Source organism: Budorcas taxicolor, chromosome 9 (genome assembly GCF_023091745.1).
Source record: "Budorcas taxicolor isolate Tak-1 chromosome 9, Takin1.1, whole genome shotgun sequence".
Classification (NCBI taxonomy): domain Eukaryota; kingdom Metazoa; phylum Chordata; class Mammalia; order Artiodactyla; family Bovidae; genus Budorcas; species Budorcas taxicolor.
Window position 1 is genome coordinate 91,503,512 of NC_068918.1, and position 8,072 is coordinate 91,511,583.

At 42.8% G+C, this 8,072-nt stretch overlaps 1 non-coding gene across 1 annotated transcript; it reads left to right on the forward strand.

Annotated features, from left to right (window-relative positions):
- Positions 1–7,329: 7,329 nt before the first annotated feature.
- On the forward strand, positions 7,330–7,433 carry LOC128053614 (U6 spliceosomal RNA). Its single transcript, XR_008199936.1, has one exon. It is a non-coding gene; the product is annotated as a U6 spliceosomal RNA (small nuclear RNA).
- The last annotated feature ends 639 nt before the right edge of the window (positions 7,434–8,072 follow it).

Here is an 8,072-nt window from a genome sequence, read left to right on the forward strand (position 1 = left end):
AGACTCCTGAGAGTCCCTTGAACTGCAAGGAGATCCAACCAGTATATCCTAAAGGAAATCTGTCCTGAATATTCATTGGAAGGACTGATGTTGAAGCTGAAGCTCCAATACTTTGCCCACCTGATGAGAAGAGCTGACTCATTTGAAAAGATCCTTTGCTGGAGAGATTAAGAGCAGGAGGAGAAGGGGACAACAGAGGATGAGATGGTTGGATGGCATCACCGACTCAATGGACATGAGTTTGAGTAAGCTCCGGGAGTTGGTGATGAACAGGAAAGCCTGGCCTGTTGCAGTCCATGGGGTCCCAAAGAGTCAGACTGAGCTATTGAACTTAACTGAGGGTATGTGGATTGCTTTCAACTCATTCTTCATCCATTTGAATGATAATCAAAATTGCTCTTCAATATTCAGGAGAAGAATAAGTTGATGGACATAACTTCTTTCCCTCTGTCCTCGTCTTTAGAAGACGTTCATACCGGTGGGTTCCGTTGGACCAAAGTGCACCTCCCAATACTCCCAACCAATGAGACACAAGGCCCAGAATGTGCCGCTCCAGAGTGCTCTCACCCCCCACTCTGTGCCCCCCGATTGCGGCCAGTGTTCCCCTAGCAGGTCCCCCTTCACTCCTGCTTTCTACTATTGTTTTCTATGAGTGTGATTTTTTCAAAATAGATAGAGATGAAAACACAATGAGGAAGAGAGCAAGGATGCTCTGGTTGCGTTAGTAATCGACACATGAAAAGGATGGAATCATGCTGTGTTCATGATGCTATTAATCTGGTCTCCCTGAGATCTACAACATGCAGTGGGCTAAGGCCAAGAAAGTAGAGAAAATTCATGAAAGAAATACAAATGGGGGAAATAAAAATAAATAAAAATATGGGGGAAATTCCATCTTATTGGTAATTACAGAAATACAACTTGAAACATTGATCCATTACGCTCATCTCTAATCTTAGTAAAGATTTAGAGTAGTAGTAATTGTGAATATGTATTACTGAAAGCAAAGGTCAGTGCAGACTTTTTTTTTTAAAGATTGCACCCTTTAACTCTGTAACACGACTTTTCTATCATTTATCATAAAGAAGCTACAAAAATAAATATCATTCACAGCATTATTTATGAGAAAACCAGAGCACCAATAACAGGAAATGATTAAAGTGGAAATCTAAACTTCAGTTCTTCTAGAAAATGTGTTTTTTAATTATTTAATAACATGTAAGAATGCTCACTATCTCATGCTAAGTCAAAAAGAATTCATAACCCTGTTTCACACAGTATGTCATGCATAGAGTCACTCCAGTTTCGCTCTCCACATTTACACTGTGTAAGCAAATTTCTCCACCATATAAGTCTAAGTTTTTATATGTGTATTTTCATGGGAGAAAACAATTATAGGTATATATAATATGTATTGATTGTTTTATGTAACAAGTTGGACATTTTCTTTATTTTTTCTATTTCTAATAGACTCTACTGAGAACAAACTTCTTGTAAAATTGGTGTAGAAACAGAATCATGAAAATACTTTATTACTGAGAAAGTAACTAATGAGTTAACGCCCTGATACAAAATTGGTGTTTTGGGTCTCACTTTTAGTTATTACTTAGACTTCAAAACATTACTGAGTGTGTAGCACACAGTTAGACATAACCATGTTACCCCACTACAATAGGGGCAGCCCAAATCATGATAAGAAAGGGATACGGCAATCATTTTACTCCAAAAGAAAAGCATATTTAGAAACTGCCATGAGCCAACTATACTCGACGTGATATGGATAAACTTACAGAAGACACTCTGGAACCATTTTAATACTGAAAGAAGTACTTCATCAAGCAGTCTCCAGTGTGTGGGTGAGAAATAATTAAAGTTTCCCAACAATCACTAAAATAAAAGATACATAGATGGTGAACATGATGATGACAGAGATAGACAGACATATAGGACGTAGACATTTTTAAAATAACACAAGAAAAGGAGCAAAACACAGTTCAAAGTGAAAGACTTATTTACTTTTCTCTATTCTGTAAAGAGAACCAAGAATCAGAATTTCTGAACTTTCATTCTCTGCTGGTCTTCTATCGGCATATATCTCAAAAGGCACTCCACAAAGTTAGCACATTACTGGATTACTAGAAATCCAGCCTCACATCTCTATAAACATTCCTAGTGTGATAACATGAGTCAGATCAAGAAATCTTGGTTTTCCCTCCAGTCTGAAGACCAGACAAAGCATGCGTTTAAGAGAGACCTGCATGATCAGTCATGCTCAGCTCTTCCGTGACCCCATGGACTGTAGCCCTCCACGCTCCCCTGTCTGTGGGATTCTCCAGTGGGTTGCCATTTCCTCCTCCACCGGATCTTTCCGACCCAGGGGTCAAACCCATGTTTCCTGTGTCTCCTGCATTGGCAGGAGAATTCTTCACCACTAAGCCACCTGGAAAGCCCATAAGAGAGGCCTTCCCTGTGCTTATTATCTCCTGGTCCCAGCAGGTTGCAACTACCTGGCTTTATAACTCAGAGTTAATAGAAAGAATTATTTACAGGCATTTCCTCCCAGGTTGGAGGGAATCCTGGACCACATTTCATCACTACCCCAAAGAAGAGTAATAAAATAAAAGATGAAATTCTAAATGGTAGAGAAATTTCAAAAAAATCTTGAAAAATATCTCTTCTAACCCCATGGATTTTCCACCCAAAAACTCTATTTACTTAACTTATGTAAGTTTAAAAGTTCTACCATAGTAGGGTTAAATTTTCCACTATATTCCTTTACATGCCTCTTCCTTAAGGGTGAAGGAAGATGGGAATTTTTATAACACCCTGGAGGTTATGCTCCAGCTACGATCACCCATTGCCTGGACAGTTTAAGTGAACAACTCATTTTGAAACCAGTGTAGACATGATTTTAATATGCTTATGCTTTATTCCATCCTATATTCCCAATGTTGTTTTAAGATTAAAGGTGCTCTAGGTATGTGGAAACAGTGACCTGATCTCTAATTTACTGCCTAAACCGGACATTTCAGCTCAGCTCGCTTCTAAATATAACTGCACACACATATGTGACATGAATAGTGTGTTTCTCTGAAGCTATGAGTGGTGACAGGAGAGGTTTACAGACGTAAATCACAAAACCTGTCCCTCGGGCCTGAGAACTATCACCCTCCTTGTTTCACTTTGTTTCATTTACCTATTTGTCACTGCTTCTGCTTGGTCTTATCCCACTCTAATAGCTTCATTTTCAATTCCGTTCTTTCTTTCTTCTGATAATTATTCTTGGTGTACATGCCACGTCGCTTCAGTCATGTCTGACTCCTTGTGACCCTATAGATTGTAGCCCGCCAGGCTTCTCTGTCCATGGGATTCTCCAGGCAAGAATGCTAGAGTGGGCTGCCATGCCCTCCTCCAGAAGATCTTCCCTGACCCAGGGATTGAACCTGTATCTCCTGCATTGCAGGCAGATTCTTAACTGCTGAGCCACCTAGGAAGCCCAATTTATTCCATCAGTAAGAGTACATCTCAAGATTCAAGGTTGTGTCAGAGACAGCTTGCTGATCATCAGTCCTATTTCCTTGCATTTTAGACCATGGTCAGGCTATGTTTCCTAGCTTCATAGACAGCCAGTGGGAATGACTTGTATATGTTCCAAGTCAGAACCATAAAAAAATATTCTGGGCATAACCCCCGCCCCCCGACTTTTTACAGGTGTCGTGGCTGAACACTGGCCAGCAATGTGAAGATGGTAATGCTTTGGCGGCCTGAGTCCCTGAATGAAATATAAGGAACAGAATATCCTACATCTAGAAACTCTGATGTGGACCCATGTGCTCTGGTTAGATGAGCAGGAAATAAATTTTCTCTGTTACAGCAATGGAACTTGCAATTTGTTTCTGTATCAATTAGCCTACAGTAAACCAATCTAGAAACTGGTGTTTTGAAGTGGGGTGCTGCCCTAATTAAACCCTAAAATGTGTGCATTGCTGCAGCAGGCAGGCAGCAGGCATCCAGGAACACCAGAGAGTCTTGCCGTCTGTGCTGAGCTACTTGGCGAAACTGCGTCCAGGGCTAATGTGGTCAGCAGAGTAGTTGGGTCAGATGGAGAGTCGGAGCACTGTGTGTTTGGGCGGCTTTAGGCTGAGCTCAGCAGGTTTCCCAGGTGGCCCTAGTGGTAATGAATCTTCCTGCCAGTGCAGGAGATGTAAGAAGCACGGGTTTGATCCCTGGCTTGGGAAGATCCCCCAGAGGAGAGTAAGGCAGCCCACTTCAGTATTTTTGCCTGGAGAATCCCATGGACAGAGCAGCCTGGCGGGCTCCAGTCCATAGCGTCACACAGTCGAACACAGCTGAAGCAACTTGGCTCTCATGCATGCAGGCTAAGCTTAGTGACATATGGGGGCTTCCCTGGTAAAGACTCCGCCTCTAATGCAGGAGACCCTGGTTTGATTCCTGAGTCAGGAAGATCCCCTGGAGAAGGGATAGGCTACCCACTCCAGTATTCTTGGGCTTCCCTGGTGGCTCAGATGGTAAAGAATCCACCCATAATGTGGGAGACCTGGGTTCGATCCCTGGGTTGGGAAGATCCCCTGGAGAAAGGAACTACCCAGTTCAGTATTCTGGCCTAGAGAGACAAAACATCAGTGGTTCTCAAGCAGAAATTAAAGAAAATACAGAACATCTAAAAATAAAGAAAAGCCAAGTGCTTATGGGTTCAAATAGAAGAGAATAAGACCAATTAGAGCTTTGAGCAACAAAGGTTAATACGACTCTTCAGTTAAACAGTGACCTCGAGCTGCATTAAATACCTTTAAGATGCCTTTTATTTAAGAATCATGGGAGGAGGAAGAAAAGACATGTCCAGGAATGAAACGGGGTGTGGTTTTCCCCCATGCAAGTGACCAGAAATAGATAAGTCAGAAGCATGATGGGAGGGTGTCACCCCAGAAACTGATTCTGGCCTGAAAAAATCCTGTGATTATTAGATGAGCCTTGAAAAATCCTTCAGGGGTTAAACTTTTCACAAGCTAGAAGCAAACTGCAAGCCCTCAGTCACTAAGGAGGGCATAGAGTAACCTGCCTGAGGGGTAGCCACAAAGAAGGGAAAAGAAAACCCTTACAAATGAGAATTCATTTTGTTTTTATGCATAAAAGTCAACCTCCAAACTGAGCCTTTCAAAAAACAAATACTTGTAAGCTCACACAGTTTCTGGGGGTCAGGAATCTGGAGTCAGCTCAGCCAGGCGGTCTGGCTCAGGCTCTCTTGGGAGGGTCCAGTCACGGTGCTGGCTGGGGCTGCAGTAGTCTGAAGGCTCATCTGGGGCTGGGATGTCTGCTCCTGGTGAGGCCCGACCTCAGACCCAGTGAGTCGATGCTGGTGCTTGGCAGAGGCTGTGGTTTCTCAGGCCAGGGCCTGGCCACTGGGCTGCCTCTGGGTCCTTAAACACAGCCACCAGCTCCCCCTAAAGAGGACACTCCAAGAGAGAGCAAGGCAGAAGCCTCACGTGGTCACCCCTGCAGCACCCCATTGGTCAGGCAGCCCAACCCCATCCAATGTGAGAGAGGGTGGCACAGGATTTGTATTAGTTCTTAGAGAGGCTGTAATAAAGCACCACAAAGCAAGTGGCTTCACATAGCATCCTATCACAGCTCTGCAGGCAAGAAGTCCGAAATCCAGGGGTCATCAGCACTGCTTCCTCCTGGAAGGGAGAACCTCTTCCTTGCCGCTCTCAGAGGTTGCTGGCGATCCTTGGCCATCACTGGCTTGGGGACGCATCACCCAGGCCCCGCCTGCAGCTTCCCATGGGGTCCTACACTCTGTCTTCGGGTCTAGAAATCTCCCTGTTTCTTGTAGAATTATGGCTGATTTGCATTGTTGTATGGCAGAAACCACCACAACATTGTAAAGCAATTTTCCTTCAATTAAAAAATAAGTTTTAAGAAAGTTCTCTCTTCTTACAGGGAGGGACACAAGTCATTGGATTTGCAGACCCACCCAACCCAGTATGACCTCTCCTTAACTTGATTACATCTGCAAAAAAACTTATTTGCAAAAAAAAAAAAAGAAGTTGCATTCTGAGATTCTAGGCAGACATGATGGGGGCGGGGGTGTGGAGACACTATTGGCCCTCAACAGACATGACACCAGGAGCTGAGAGTCGGTGAGGACCCTCTGGGAAGGTCACTGCTACAGCCGTTGATGTTGGGGTTTAGTTGCTGTCGTCATTGTTACAGTTGTTATTTACCTTAATATTCATTGTTTTTCCTTTTTTCTCCTCAAATTCTCCTTGGCAGTTGGTTCTACTCTGGTGGCTTTCACTACCAATCTGAAGCTGATGGAATACAAACTCCCACCTGCAGCTTTGATCTGTCTTATGAGCTCCACCAACCACATTTTAATTTGCCTGGTTAACGTCTTGATGCAGGATTCCCCAACCTTTGAAGCAACATTTTGTAAACAGGATTTCCTACATAATCCCCACAGACACATGACAAACTAGTCCCATTCCGATATATCATCAAAGCCCCTCTAGTGCCACTGTGAACAACTGTTAAATTCACTTCCTTACATCCACCCATATCTTATTGACACCACTGCCTACGTTCATAGCTGGGGCTGATGGCCCTCCTCCTACCATCTTGCTTCTTCCAAATCTGGGCTACTTACAGCCACAAGCAGCAGGCTTGCTTCCATAAATCCAGAGGAAAAATGCCACTCGGTTATAGTCAGTGGCTTCTATTTCAAATTTTCCACCCTGGTATTTAAGAGCCCCAGATTGATGGAGCTCTATCCCCACTAATATAACCTGTCCTTTGTCTGTCTTTACTCAAGTTGTTTCTTCTGCATGAACTGTCCTTCAGAGTTCCCGGCATGCTTTAAGTGATCTCTCCAATTGTAGATTCTTTAAGAAACTATTCCACAGAATTTTTTCTTGAAGTATTCACAGATAAAACTGGCTTCTCCCTTCCTTTAGCTTCAGTATAGTGTGCCTCACTTACTGTATATCTGCACTGGAATAAAGTCATTTACAGACGTACCTGGCTCCCTGACCAAACGGTAAGATTTTAGAGAAAGGGGGCAGATTCCTGTCATCTTGGTAACCCCAGGGCCAGTCAGAGGAGACCTCCCCCAAAGTAGAAGTTTGATAAGTGCCTATTGAATATGTGTTGAATAAATTATTACTGAATTATTTTATATTCTAAAGTTATGAGTATTGAAGGCAAACATTGAATTAGGCACAGTTTTGCCATCAAAATCCCATTAAGGCATATTTGTTCCTTCCATTGTAAGGAATTTCAGTGATCACCATCTAAGTTTAAAACGTCAATGTGTTCACTTCGTCAGCACACACACTAAACTTGGAAGGATACGGAGATTAGCATGGCCCCTTCACAAGGATGACATGAAAATTCATGAAGCATTCCATAGTTTTCCTGTGTATAAAGTAGACAGCTAATGAGAGCCTTCTCTATAGTGCAGGGAGCTTCACTCCATGCTCAGTCTAGCAACGAGGGGATATACATGTACATGAAGCTGGTTCACTTTGCTGTACAGCAGAAACCAACACAACACTATAAAGCAACTATACGCCAATGAAATATAAATTTTAAAAAAAAAATTAATTTAAAAAAGTCAGCAGTCAATTCCATGATGTTAGAGAAAGAAAAAGAGAAAGAAACAGGGAGAAAGATAGGTACCCTATTTATCATCCTGTAATCAGAGGAAGCTATTGATTCTGAGTTTTTAAGTGCTTTTCAAAAGAAGTTCAGAACAATAGAATGAGTGTGAGTTTGGTCTTCTTTGGTCTGGCTGCTTTTCTTCCCCAAGTAATAGTTGATGGAAGATGCTCTGGCCGTGATGGGCACTGAAGTGTTTTCATTAGGTTTCTCGGAGAGTCACCCCCTTTCAGAGAGCAGTCCCTGTATTTCACACAGTAAGATGTTACCTTTAGCTCAGCCCATGAGGGCATCCCAGACAACTCAGCTGGAATGTGTGTCAGACACTTGAGAAGACTGATATCAGAAAGGCTTGATCCAGTTTCCTTGTTACATTTTTTTCCAAAAAAGTACAT